A 16,149-nucleotide genomic window follows, 5' to 3' on the forward strand; every position below is an offset into this window, starting at 1 on the left:
CTTGATAATCTTCTCCACTAGAAACATCACTTGAATCATCATCTTTATCTTCAAATAAATTCATGTAATCCTCTCTATAAAAATAATTATGCAATATGTAGTTTACAATCACAAATTTTACTTTGACATGAAAAACAAAAGGAGTATCTATTAAAAATAGTAGTATAAAACAAACTGAGAGAAAAAGCAAAGGATCAAAAATCAATGAAATGGGGGAAAAAAAGAATGCTCTCTATTGCCAATAAAATACCTAAAATCATATTAACATATTGATACTTTTCCTAAACGAGGATAAAGACTAATTTCCAAATGGAGAAATATTACAAGTCTAACATCCAATTTGGTAAAGTAGATGTTAAGAGACTAGGAGCAATTTTTTACACGATCTACTGGTGTGACACCATAGGACGAAAAATATAGATCAATTCATGCGAAGAGAAATAATAAAGAGAAGAATGTTGATAAAAGGTTTGGATTTTTTATTTGGATTGTTTTAAAAGAAGAAATTAAAATTTATTTTACTTTTCTAGGAGTAATAAAAACATCTCTCCTACAATGCAAACCATTAATATGATTAACTTGAATTTTCAATAGCAAAGAACTGATAGAACTACAACCTTTGGTCATATATCGATATTTGTTTTCGCTCTATTTTCTACTATCTTTGGTTTTCATCATCTTAGTTCTCTATTAAGTTTCTCTTGAGTCATGTTGGTAATAGAGGTTCTATCTTGCAAAAAAAAAAAACAATTAAATATTGCAATAAAAATATTCTTTAGTTTTTCTTTCTCTTTTTATCAAAATACTTAATTCTATTTTGAAATTTTCTTTTTATCACGTTTTATGTTTCTTATTATTTTAAAATATTTTAAGAAATTAGAGTTTATTTTTTAAAATTAGAGTTTAAACCCTAATTTTTTAAAATTAATTTTCTTTCTAGTCACATAATTTTTTAACTTTTACTTTTATTATTTTTATTTAAAATTTAATTTATTTATTTATTTTAAATTCTTATGATTTAAAAGTTTTTTATTTATTTTACATTTTATGTTCCTTTATATTTAATTATTATTTACTTTGATAATTATGTTTAAAAATTATGTAGACATCTAATTAATCTATTTATAATTAGGGTGAGCATAGGGTCATATTTCAACCCAACTTTACCCTAAAAACCTAGGTTTGGGTTTTCAGGTATTACCTCACGGATTGAGGATGAAACGAGAAAGAAACCCATAGGGTTTTGGGTTATGGACTAATTACCCCAAACCTTCCTTGTGGGGATGGGACGGAGATGTGAAAACGGGGTAGGTGCTAGACAAAGTAAAGAGGACAACCAAGGGAGGGGGTTTGGAGGGATGGGTCTGGTTTACGGGGACAAGGTGGGGATGGGTTTTTTTATGGGGATAGAGTTGTAGGAATGACAGTTACATTGGGATAAGAGTTGAGGTTTCAATTTTCTTTTTTTGGTTTTTATCGAGGTTAGATTTTAGGGTCGATTTCAGATTTCTAAAAACCAGACCTTGACCCACCCAATGCCCACCCATATTTATGAGATCTTATCTTTCTAATACTTTTATTTTTACTTTTATGTATTATTTGGTTGTCATTATCTATTTACTAATTTAAATTATTTTTATTTATTTATAATGATATTTACTACAAAAATATTTAAAATTTTATTTAATTTACTTCATTTGACATTCTGTTAATCATGTAACAATCTAATAGTTTATTTTTGTTTTAACTGATGGATTTGTGCTTATTTTATCTTTTAATTATTTGATAAATTTCTAGCTAAGTTTAATTATTTACTTTGGCATTTAAGCAATTTTTTTATGTTTCTGTCATTTTTAATTTTTTAATTTTTTAATTTTTTAATTTTTTTAAATTTATTTTTTCTATTTAAGTTAATTTTAACTATTTACCTTGATATTTACTTTTGAAAGATATTATATAAATTTAACTCATTTACCTCAATTTAGATTTTGTATTATTAAACAAGTAACAATCTATTAGTTGATTTTTTTCTTTATTTTTTCCTTATGGGCTTGTGTTTAATTTTCATTTTTCACATAGAAAATTTAGCCCTCGAAATAACTGAGATAAGAGGATAAGAAGGAAAAAATAAGAAGAAATTAGAAATAATGAGGTGCCAAAAAAAAATCAAATGGAGGTGGTGCACATCCCAAGAAGGAAGCGAGCGTGGAATATTAGGGAAAATTAGAATTTTACATGAAAATACCACTCAAGGGGAAATCTGAAATTCCTAGAGACAAGTCAAAGAAAGTCTTACTTTCCACTTCTAGAAAATATTTCTAGTGATTGGATTTTTATTAAATTAGTAATTTCCTAGAATCTCTCTTTGTTTTATGTAATTTTTCAATATTCATAATCTCTCCTTGATTTATGTCATTAGGAAATTCAAATTTATAGAGGAGTTTCCCAAAATAATGCAACGAAGAAGAATAAATAGGAGGTGTTTGCTGAAGGAGAAAATAAATCAAACCTTTTTTAATTCTCTTTTGTCATTCATAATCTCCAAGAATTCCTCCCATAGCCTTCTCTCTCTCTCTTCCTCTTCTTGTCTCATGAAACACTCTTGCTTCGTTCATCCAAATTCCCACATGTTGCCCCCTTATTCCTCAAGAAGTCGTTGCATACTTCTCATATTCCGCTGTTATTCTATTAAGTCTCTCCCATAAAACATTTATTAATCATCTCTTAAGCCTTACACCTCATAAATTCTAACCTTCTTTTAATTCACCCTCCCTTAGTTTCTACACTAATTAGTTGAAGGAGATAGGACCTTAAGGAGGTTCTATCAATTGGTATCAAAGTGGATATATTTTTTTTAGGACATCTACCCAATGGAGCAATGATTACAATAAAAGGAGGTTGCTACCCAATGATTCAGCCAAAAAATGGGCAACATTGTACAACTGGGTGAAAAAGATCTCTATTTTGGGAGATTATATGCAACACCGAACAAGTATGGTCCACTCAAGACATTTTTTTGCTCCACAACAAGGAATGGATTGAGAAACTTTAACAAATTTATTTTTGGGATGTTTTCCACCACACCACTACATCACTATCCACTCCCTCCTTTACAAATATTCCCTATACCACACTTTTTCTTGCATTCATCACTCTCCCCACCATATGACCACTACATCCACAACTTTACCTTCCTATCCTTAGCCTCTCATTCTACTGCTTACCATTATGACATCCCTCATACTACCCCCATAGCTACCCATTCCATTCCATCATTTCAACCCTTCCCTTCCCTTCATCAATCCACCTTCTTTTTCTCCTCATTATCTCACCCGTTAACCCATGAATACATGGAGAGGTACAAAGCTCAAATAGCCCAGTTAGATATCTCTCAATATAAGCTAAAAGATGACCCAACAATGGGGTCCTATATGACCGAACAGATTTTCACTTTGCACCAAATCGATGAATGCCAATGTGTGCTATTGGCTTCCTTTCTTCTAGATGGCGATGCTAGGTTAGAACATCCATCCCTTTAGTCACTTAAACAAATTATTCCCACATTGCAGTACATTTCTAGTTTCAACTGTGAAGACTATCAAGTGAGTAAACACCAGTTGAGTACTTATTCTCCTCGTAGTGAAATCAAAAGTGGTGCCCCATTTTTTTTAGGCCATACTGATATATGGGGCCCTTTGAACATCTCAAATGTTTCCTGGTCAAAGTATTTTGATACCTTTGTGGATGATTTCTCTCGAACTACACGATTGTTCTAGTTAAAAGAGAGATCAAAAGTCTTACCTCTTTTAAGATCTTTTTGTGTCATGGTTTCTCTCTAGTCCAATGCTACCTTAAAGATTATTCGCTCCAATAATGCCAAGGAATATTTGTCTACGAACTTCCAATCTTTTTTCCAGGACAATTGTATCATTCATAAAACTCTTGTGTCTACACACCACAACAAAATGGTGTAGCATGAAGAAAAAATAGACACCTTCTTATGGTTGTCCGTGCTCTACTCCATCATATGCATGTGCCTCATTTCTACCAACTCCATGCCATCCTCACGACCTAGTATCTTATTAACAGTTTACCTTTTGCACTGTTTGGCAACCAGACACCATATTCTCATCTTTTTTCCTGGTGATAAGTTGTTCTCTTTTCCTTTGAGAGTTTTTGGGTATACCTGTTTTGTTCATAATACTTCCTCCCATACTACCAGACACCAGATGCTAGTTGGTGTTGGAAGATAGACCCAAACCAATACGTCCAAGTATGTTAGAAGATGGGCTCAAACCCATACAACCAAGGAATGTCCACACATCCCCACACATCCAAGAGAGGTAGAAGATGGGCTCAAGCCTACAAACCAAGGAGAAGGCCCATATGCCCGCACAGTGGTGGCATGATGGTAAATAAATAGTCATCTCATAAAGATGACATTTATGTTATTTGTTTAAGTTTTAGAAGTATTATTTTAATTTTGTAATCTTATTCATCTATAAATTGAGTTTCAAGGGGAGGGTTAAGATATAAGTCCATAACCTTTTTCTTCCTCCTATTTTCTCCCCAATATGTCATCTCTCCTTTTCTCCATGAGCTAATCCATGGAATCCCGAAAATCAACAGTTGGCAAGTTTATCTATCTCATTGTGACTAGACTAGGTATATCTTTTGTTGTTTGCATGGTTAGTCAATATATGCATAAACCTTAAACGTTTCATTGGTAGACATGGGAGAGGATTCTCAAGTACTTGAAAAAGGCACTAGGACAAAGGTTCTCATATAAGTGTCATGGTCATCTCAATATTAAAGCTTTGCCAATGGGGATAGGGTTGGATCACCAAATGATATAAAATCTACATGACGACATTGTACTAAAGTTGGAGGCAACCATGTTACATGGAGGAGTAAAAAAAAAAAATATTGTTGCAAGGTCTAGTACACAAGCAGAATAAAGAGTCAAGGCACATGTGGTAAGGGAGCTTGAATGGATTAAATCTCTTCTAGCAAAATTGGGATTCCGCAAAGAAGGCCATATGGAACTCTATTGTGATAATCAAGCAGCGATCCACATTGCCTCCAACCCAGTTTTTCACAAGAGAGCTAAGCATGTTGAGGTAGATTATGACTTTGTGAGAGAAAAGTTGCAAGCAGGTGTCATACGCCTTAAACATGTCTCAATTCATATACAACTTGCTAAAAATTGATTGAAATGTAATATAGATAAAATAATGATAGTGAATGCATTTTTAATATCTTGTTTTGCTATAATAAGAATTATTGCATACTAACAAATTTCATTTTGGAGTTTCTACAACCAAGTTGGCAAATTTGTGATGTAGCGCAATAAGTATCTAAAACATTGAAACAAATTACAAATGTTAACAAAGTATAAATACTAAGTAATTTATTGAATGCATTTAAAAATCTTTGTTCTTTGCTAAAGATGTGACTTATTAGCTAATATTGCAATCTAGGCAATGGATTTAAAATTTAAAGATGCAATAAATACATTTTTTCTTGAAATACTTGCAATGAAAAAATGAAGCAGAGAATGAGAGAAGGGAGAGCAAACTCTTAACTATATATATATTGACAATATAAGAAAACTTTATGCTTGGATGATGGGGGTTGTTGCATTTTTGTTGCAAATGTAGCTCATAGATTTTAAATATTCGGCTTAACCTTCGAAACAAAATAAAACATCAAATATTTCAATCATACAAACCTATTGCACAATCATAGCCTATGAGACACCTAAGGTGTTAGACTCTAATTTCACTATATATGAAATTTTCTCTATTATTATAAACTTAGTTGTTCTCTTTTGATAATTTTATTTGTATATTTAGATTCCTCTCAAAGTATGAAATAATACTTGCATGAAACATCATTTGCTATTATTCACTGAAACTGAAATTCTCTTAAATTTTTTGACTGATAGAACTCATTTATAAATATCGAACCATCAGTGATATTATATTTTATTTATAAAAATCTTTCAAGTTTGTACGAAGAAATATGTACCATTTATTTGGTGGGGAGCTTATCTAGTATGAAATTTTCAAATATGAGTAACTGCATATAAAAACAATATTAAGTTTAATTAATAGACACACAAGGTCATGGAAAGAACCTTATTCAAAATGAAAACACCCTTTCAAATATGGGAACCAAAATTCTAAACATACAGTAATGGGTCTTATTTTTGTTAAACTAAAAAACAGGGTTCAAAAAAAGAACAACTACCTGGACTTTCATTGTAGATCAAGTTGACAAGGTTGAATTGAGGCCCTGTCCATCTATCTGGTCAGCAAGGAAGAAACATTTAGAAATATGATTTTACAATGCAAATAGTGGAAGGTAAAATATATCCCTGAAAAAATGGAAGAGAAAGGAAGAAAATAAGAAGACACTCTGCAATGTTTTTCAAAAGTTGTCATAGATTCTTATAGAACCTCTTTTTCTCTGTGTTTCACATGCCTCCTTTTCTTAGGAATTGAATGCTTTAGCAAAACCCACACTTAAAATATATTCCAAATCCAAGAAGGATTAAAAAAGGAAAAATTGAACTATTATAGTATTCATCTCTTGAGTACATGTTGAAAATGATTGTTGGAATCTACTTTTTTAGCTGGACGAGGGATTATCTACAACCTTTATAGATAAATAATCTTTAGTATTTGCAAACTTTGTAGATAAATAAACTTCAACAAACTAAAATTTTGACATAACTTCAGTTGATAATATCTTCTAATTTAATGTTATCGTAAGTAAGTATTAGCAAGAAAAAATAGCACGATAAAGGAATTTTTTCCTCCCACAAATAGTTTATTAAAAGGGAAAATCCAAGTTTATGCTTTTTTCTCAAGTTTTATGGAGTGTTTATAGACTTTTTGTTGCATAAAAATATTAAAATTGCCCCACATGCAATCTTTTTGCTTAGTTTGCTCAGGTCATTCAGTTTGGCTTCCAGTTGGTTCCTAGCTAGTTAGTAATTAATATGATAGTTATTTATTAACAAGTTGAGTTGCTAGTTAACATATTCACTGAAGAAATTAACCCCGTTCTTTAGGAGACAATTGATCAAGACATGTTAATTTATTGCTGTAAAAAGAAAATTGTAAGACTTGTAATGGTTGTTGGCAAAGATGTTGTAAGGACCTTCACAAGTCACTATTTTCCCCCGTCATGGTATGGATTCATATATTGGCATAGAGAAATTAATGTAAATAGATTTCATCTCATGTTATGTCATCCATATATGCGTCCCAAGTTGTTCAAGGTGTGGATGACCAAGGGAAGGGCCTACTTTTATTTGTGAACGACCTCCATCTATGCAAGAAAGTAACTGTAAAACCCTAATGGAGATAAGACATAGTCCAACCTTCCTCTCTCACTCCACCTGTCTAATTAAAAGGTTGTGATTCATCTAAATAGAACTTATTCACATGAAGGTAAATGGGTTATTGACTTGCTTTGCTTGAATGGATAAGTGGCCTACATGCTTTAATCTAGTCTGAATTGGTCTAGTCATACATGTTCCTGAGAACTCTTACATTGATCCAATTACTAATCGTTTAAGGAATTGATTCACAAACTTTATAGTTGTAGTGGTGTTCATAGTACCTTTAACATAACCAAAATTAGAGTTCTTGAATGATAATTGCTACCATTCATCAAAACCAGTTACTACCCTCTCCATCAAATATGAAGTAGGATATAGCTTGTTGTCTTTCGTGAAGTTCTAAATTGTCAGGAAACAAAAATTGTTTTATAATGCAAAATAAATGTTGCTTCAAGTATTTTTCTAATTCTTGAACAAACGAAGGTGAGTTGGTGAAGCAAGTACAACATGTAGGTGAACATAACCTACACTCCACATTCGATTTTGAAAAACAAGCCTCTTTTCAACATCTTCTATAAGTAATTCTTAATGATAAATGCCTACAATTATTCTATAAAATGAATAGTCTCCGACTTCTATTCTCTATCTATTTAGGTCTTGCAATCGGTGGGCCTCATGGCATGATCTTTGAAATTTGTGGTAGTTAATGGCTAGAATGGACAAATCAGAGTGGTAAGAAAAAATAGGTCAACTGAAAGTAATCGTATACTTGCCAAAAAAAAGATATAGAAAAAATAAGGAAAAGAGGAACAAAGATGAGAAAAAGAGAAAGACTAGAAAAGGAATCACTTGACAAACTTCACTTCATCTCCAACTAAACTTCAACATCTACAATACAATGGTATATTGAAGAGGAAATGAGAAATGAGGAAAATGGAAGAGCATAATAGGATAAATGTTGGAAGAAGAGGAATTGATGGAGGAGAAGGTAATAATGGAATATGGGATAGAGGATAAAGAGGTCAAATGGAAGAGTCGAACATCATAAATGCAGGAAAAAGAGAAGTTGAGGGAGGAAAAACTTGTTGGAACAAGAGGTAGAGATAGATGAGAAGACTTATGGAGAGAAAATAACAGACAAAGAAGGTGGAAGAAAATTTATTGGACAATTCAACAATGGAAGAAGAGGAGGTGAAGGAAAATTTAGTTGACAACCCAAAAAGGGTAGAGAAAATAAAGGAGAGAAGATTGGCATACAAAGAGGTGCAAAAGACACTATATCTAGCTAAACTTCTCTCCTAATGTATACTATATATAAGATGAGAAAATTGTATAATTGAAGTTATTAGAATGTTTAAGAAAGATTTACCAAATCATGATGTGGAATAGTTGCATTTAAGGTTGGGTAAGCAAGTAATAAGAGAGTGTATGGTTCTATTTTACATTTTCTTACTACTAAATTTGTCATGATCCACATTTATTGTCAACTATAAACCCTCAAACTGTAAGATCCATATACCATTTTTGAAAGAAATGAGAGCACAAAAGAGAAAACAAAGTTAAAAATTATGGACACACTATTTTTTTTATGGAATAAAAATTCCTCATTTTTCTTACTCCCCAAGAGTAGGGATCTGAAAAACAATCATTGTGAAAAAAGCGGCTAAATTTATAAGAACAAAACAAGGAAATGTGTTAGTGTGTCAGATGTCAGCATTTTTATAGTTCCATGTTTGTATTCAAATTTGACTTTATTATAGTGTTATTTTCGTGTTCAAATTTGAAATTCTTACAAATCCTTTCCTATGAGACAATAAGTTAAGTGCAAGTAATATTTGAGTTACTAGAGCAAGCTGAATATGTGGCTTTATCTCAATTTATCTATCAGTCTTATTTATTTAAGAGAGAAGATTAGATTGGAATTAGTAGGAAGATTCCAAACACTAAACTATGCAAAGAAATACATAATATGTTGATCGAGTAATGGAATAAAGGTTCTAAACCTAATATCACTTCCTATTTCAAACAATCACTTTTGTTTCTTATCTTCTCTCATAAAAAGCCACTCATTTCCCACTATTTTCTAATTCCTAAATAAGAGGGGAAGGGAGAGTGAAGGACATAGAATGGGTAGAAAGAAAAATAGTTAAGTGCTTACTTCAATGAAAATAATAAAAAAATTCTATACTAAACCATAGGGTTTAGGTGGGGTAGTGTTTGGGGACCTCAAATAAACCATCCAAACCCTATTTTGCTTCGACAACAATTTATATTATATGTAAAGATAATTAGGAATTAAAAGTTATGGGTAGCTTTGCTTCTATTTCAAGTTTCTAAATTAAATCCCAACCTAATTCCATTTCCGCACTATCATTGAAAATGACACATGAAAACAACAATAAATTGAAAGGTATATGTACCTTTATTGTAGAAATTGAAAGAACATCACCATAAACTAAAGTTACAACTAACAATAAAGAATTGCAGATGGTAAATAGGGAATGCAATGGTATAAGAACTTCAACACTTGGACAAAAGACTCCATCAATGCTTTGATTTATAAAATAAAGATGAAAAACTTCATAAACCAGAAGTGTATGCTAACTAAAAGTATTTTTTATTATACTTTTTAGGTCTTTTTAAAGTTCATGTACAAGAACACTCATTGAAGTGCTTAGATGTCCTATGAGAGTGAATGTAAACATAGGTGATACAAATACATTGTTAAGAGGTTTGCTTATATAATTTACAAATTTGAGGGGAGTTTGGATTACTGAGTAGAGTTATTTGACATAGAAGTAGTTATAAACACCAAACAAGGTACTAAGATTTTTTTTTTTTTTATTTGGTGAAAATCCTAGTACCTTCTAAGCTGACTCATTCCTTTTAATTTAAATCCTGATTAGTGGTTGTGAAACATTATTATCAAAGATACTAACATATGGATTCAATTGATAAAGGCCAAATCCTTATTTTTGTATCTTTTAGGTAAAATAAGACACTAGGCACTAAAAAATTAGTTAGACGAAAATTGATCAACTTATTCTTTATAATATTAAACGTTGGAGAACTTATATAGACCATTATCTTGCATGCAAGATCAGAAACTTACTTCTACTGACAACAAAGGTAAGCTCAATACACTTGAGTCGTTAGAAGCCAAGGCTTTGGTTGAAGCTAAGTTTAAAGAAGCAGAAGAAAAGGTAAATGCTAAATCACATTATGTCAAATGTCTTAATGTTCTGAATGAACAAGATTTTTATAATGATGATATCTCTATTACATCTTCTTTTGTAGCTGGAGAAATTCCTCTATCCATCCATTCTGATATTGATTCGGAACCTACCCAGTTTGGATTAACCAATATCAGTCAAACTGAAGATATGCTTCAAAAAATGATTCAACAACCGAGTATCCAAAAATTGGATTACAATAAAATATCTACTCGAAATTGGGATATGAATCATAAAATCCATTACCATCGGCCTACACCTCAGGACCTATTGTATGAAGAAAATCCCTATATAGATCAAAAGGCATCTGATGGCCGATCCATATATGAATAGATTTTAGATGGTTTATCTGAATACCAAATCTTTGAACAGTGTTGAAGAATGCTTATGTACTGTACCATTTGTCGGTAGAATAAAAATACAGATCAAGGTATTGCCAAAATGCTCACAGAAGGGTTCTCCGATGCCCTAGAAGGCTGCTGCTAAAATGTTCTCACCACAGAACAACAACAAGAAATTTATAATTCCAAGATGATAGTTAAAACTGAATCAGGCCAAGCCTATTTAGGTGAGGATGATGCAGTTTATACCTTAATTTCCTGTATCCTACATCATTTTGTAGGTAACTTAACTTCCCAATTTGAAAAGGGAAGAGAGGTTTTGCAAAATCTTAGATGTCGAACACTTAGCCATTTTAGGTGGTATAAAGATGTTTTTATTACTAAGGTTATGCAAAGACCTGATACCAATAGTGAATATTGGAAAGCCAAATTTATTGACGGATTACCAACTCTTTTTGCTACTAAACTCCGCAAGAGATTGGGTAATGAGGTAGGAATTATTAACTACCAGCAATACACATATGGTCATCTTATTAGTACTATAATACATGAAAGATTGACCTTATGTAATGATTGGAAGCTCCAAGCCCAGCTTAAAAGCATAATATTACTTGGAAAAGAGAGCTAGGGGAATTATGTGAACAATTTGCTTGTGACACAGGACTTCTACCTTCCAATAAGAAGAAGCGCAAAGGCAAGTCTCTCATCATAGGAGACAGGATCCCTATTCTCACCAGAGTAGGAGATATTCAAAACGACAGTCTCATCATCAAAAGACTAGTCATATAGCTAAGAGACCTCCTCCTCCGAGACCACCCCCTAGAAAGAATCCTCCAGACAAAAAGAAAATTGTCTGCTATAAATGTGGTAAATTAGGCTATTATTCCAATAGATGCAAGACTAAGGAGAAAATTAACCAACTAGAGATAGATGAAGGATTAAGACTTTAATTGGCTAAAATTCTCTTAAATTCTGATTCCGGGGATGAAATTGATTATGCCTCATCTAGTCAATCAGACGAAGACCAAGATTGTAGTTGTTCACACCTGCAATCCGTGGCACAAATGCTTCAGATTAATGTTCTTACCATAGATCAACAACAAATACTTGAGAACATTGATGCAGAGGAAGATCCTCATAGAAAAAGATATTTAATAAATAAATATCTTGCCCCAACGTCAAAGAATATTCAAGGTATAAAACCTTATTCTTTTAAGGAAATTGTTGGTCGTTATGAAAAAAAAACTTCTTCAAAACAACCTGTCTCTCTTCATGCTTTACAGGGAGAAATTAAAGAGATCAAGCAAGAATTAAAAGAACTAAAATCTTTATATAAAAAACTTGAAACAGAATTAGAAAAACAGGAGAAAACCTCCGATGATGTTACAAAGGTCACTCATCAAAAGTGGCATACCAAAATTAATTTGGTTATTGACCAAAACTTTGTCATTCCTCATTTGACAGCCATGATCGATAGTGGAGTAGATTTAAACTGCATCCAATCAGGGTTAATTCCAACCCAGTATTTTGAGAAAACTACTCAATCATTGGCCAATGCAAATGGCAAGAAATTGAAAATTAAATATAAATTAAACAATGCCTCTATATGCACTCATGATCAGTGCATAACCACAAATTTTCTGTTGGTTAAAGATATGACACAGCAGGTCATATTAGGCACTCCTTTTCTGGAAAAAAATTATGCCAATTAAGGGCATTGACAACCAAGGAATACTTGGAGAGGTTAATAAAAAACCTATTTATTGCTCTTTCAAATCTCAACCACAAGTTAGTTTTATCAATAAGATTTCTGAATTGAGAAATGTGAAAGAAAAACAAATCCATTTCCTTCATAAAGAAATTCAATTTTTAACTTTGGAACAACAGTTGGAAACTACAGACATAGAAGAAAAAACATAACAATCTTCATAAATTGTTCTGTTAAGAAATTTGTAGTGATATTCCTACAGCCTTTTGGGATAGACATAAATATATTGTGTATTTACCTTATATTGATGGGTTTAATGAAAGAACCATTCCCACCAAAGCAAGGCCTAGTCAAATGAAACATACTTTTCTAGACCTATGCAAGAAGGAAATCCAAAATCTATTGGATAAGAAGTCTTACTCCCCATGGAGTTGTACTGCTTTCTATGTTACTAAAAATGCCAAAAAGGAATGAGGTGTTCCACGATTGGTGTTTAATTATAAACCACTTAATGATTGTTTGAAATGGATTCGGTATCCCATTCCAAACAAAAAAGATTTATTAGACATATTATTTTCTGCTAAAATCTTTTCCAAATTTAATATGAAATCTGGATATTGGCAAATTCAAATCCATGAAAAGGATAAATATAAAAAGGCATTCACAATACCTTTTGGTCATTTTGAATGAAATTTTATGCATTTTGGTTTGAAGAATGCTCCATCTGAATTTCATAATATCATGAATGATATCTTTGCTCCGTATTCTGAATTTACCATTGTTTATATTGATGATATCCTTGTTTATTCAGAATCTATTGATGCACATTTTAAACATTTACATGTTTTCAAAATAGTTATTAGAAAACATGGGTTGGTGATACCAATTACAGCAGGAAGTAGGAAATAAACAGAGGGCAAATAAACAAAGAAACAGGTAGGGAATCCCCCGAATCAGAATTTAAGAGAATTTTACCCAACTAAAGTCTTAATCCTTCATCTATCTCTAGTTGGTTAATTTTCTCCTTAGTCTTGCATCTATTGGAATAGTGGCCTAATTTACCACATTTATAGCATAAAATTTTCTTTTTGTCTGGAGGATTCCTTCTAGGGGGTGGTCTTGGAGGAGGAGGTCTCCTAGCTACATGACTAGTCTTTTGATGATGAGACTGTAATTTTGGATATCTCCTACTCTGGTGAGAATAGGGATCCTGTCTCCTATGATGGGGGACTTTGCCTTTGCTATTCTTCTGATTGGAAGGTAGAGGTCCTGTGTCACAAGCAAATTGTTCACAGAATACCCCTAGCTCTCTTTTCCCAGTAATATTATGTTTTTTAAGCTGGGTTTGGAGCTTCAAATCATTACATAAGGTCAATCCTTCACGTATTATAGCACTAATAAGATGACCATATGTATATTGCTGGTAGTTAATAATTCCTACCTCATTACTCAATCTTCTGCGGATCTTAGTAGCAAAAAGAGTTGGTAATCCGTCAGTAAATTTGGCTTTCCAATATTCATTATTGGCATCAGGTCTTTGCATAACCTTAGTAATAAAAACATCTTTGTACCACCTAAAATGGCTAAGTGTTCGACATCTAAGATTTTACAAAACTGCTCTTCCCTTTTTAGATTGGGAAGTTAAATTACCTACAAAATGATGTAGGATACAGAAAATTAAGGCATAAACTGCATCATCCTCACCTAAATAGGCTTGGTCTGATTCAGTTTTAACTATCTTCTTGGAATTATAAATTTCCTGTTATTGTTCTGAGGTGAGAACATTTTCTCACCAGCCTTTCAGGGCACTGGAGAACACTACTGTAAGCATTTCGGCAATACCTTGATCTGTATTTTTATTCTGCCGACAAATGGTATAGTGCATAAGCATTCTTCGACACTGTTCGAAGATTTGGTATTCAGATAAACCATCTAAATTCCATTCATATATGGATCGACCATCATATGCCTTTTGATCTATATAGAGATTCTCTTCATACAATAGGTCATGAGGTGTAGGCCTATGGTAATAGATTTTATGATTCATATACCAATTCCGAGTAGATTTTTCATAATATGTTGATTGAGTAATGGAATAAAGGTTCTAAACCTAATATCACTTCCTATTTCAAACAATCACTTTTGTTTCTTATCTTCTCTCATAAAAAGCCACTCATTTCCCACTATTTTCTAATTCCTAATTAAGAGGGGAAGGGAGAGTGAAGGACATAGAATGGGTAGAAAGAAAAATAGTTAAGTGCTTACTTCAATGAAAATAATAAAAAATTAAAGTTGGAAGGTATCTGCACCTTTTTGGTGGAAATTAAAAGAACATCAACATAAACTAAAGATGCAACTAACAATAAAGAGTTGCAGATGGTAAATAGGGAATGCAATGGTATAAGAACTTCAACACTTGGTTAAAAGGCTCCATCAATGCTTTGATTTATGAAATAAAAATGAAAAACTTCATAAACAAGAAGTATATGCTAACTAAAAGTCTTTTTTATTATACTTTTTAGGTCTTTTTAAAGTTCTTATACAAGAACACTCATTGAAGTGCTTAAAGGTCCTATGAGAGTGAATGTAAACATAGGTGATACAAATGCATTGTTAAGAGGTTTGCTTATATAAATTTACAAATTTAATGGGAGTTTGGATTGCAAAGTAGAGTTATTTGAAATAGAAGTAGTTTTAAACACCAAACAAGCTACTTAGATTTTTTTTTTTTAAGTTGGTGAAAATGTTTGTACCTTCTAAGCTAACTCATTCCCTTTATTTTAAATCCTGATTAGTGGTTGTGAAACATTATTATCAAAGATACTAACATATGGATAAAGGCCAAATGCTTATTTTTGTATCTTTTAGGTAAAATATGACACTAGGCACTAAAAAATTAGTTCGACGAAAATTGATCAACTTATTCTTTATAATATTAAACGTTGGAGAACTTATATAGACCATTTTCACAGTTGTTTAAAAAGACATTATATAGGTTTGAGAGCATTATAGATTAAAACTAGTATTATCACTCTTAGACATTCTACATACACAAGCACACATATAATATATATTGATTTATTTTGTGAAAAACAAATGTTTTTTAGTGTGACCTTGACATGGAGAACCGAAAATCACTTTTGTTAAATATGACTTACTTTTGAATCTTTTACCCAGTATTGCTCTACAATCCTGTGAAAATTGTCAATAGAAATACTTTGACACATGTAATTGAATTTTACACCCATTTATCATTTCACTACAATTATTTTTTAATAGTTTCTACATTTAAAAGACAATTATGTTAGAAATACATCTCTTTCATTTTGTATATGATAACAACATAAATAACGATGATAGTCATATTGTTTATACTTATTTTTTTCCAGATACAACTTTCTTTTCTACCCATTTAGATAATGAATCAATAAAATCTGATAGAACATTTATTTCAATTTTTTTGTTTTCAACAAGTTAACATTTTTTTGGGTTTAGTAGACAATTTACCACCAAAAT

The sequence above is a fragment of the Aristolochia californica genome, unplaced genomic scaffold (assembly GCF_029961685.1).
Source record: "Aristolochia californica isolate CCGP_79_NKW_82.1479 unplaced genomic scaffold, dmAriCali1.0.hap1 SCAF_6, whole genome shotgun sequence".
Lineage (NCBI taxonomy): Eukaryota > Viridiplantae > Streptophyta > Magnoliopsida > Piperales > Aristolochiaceae > Aristolochia > Aristolochia californica.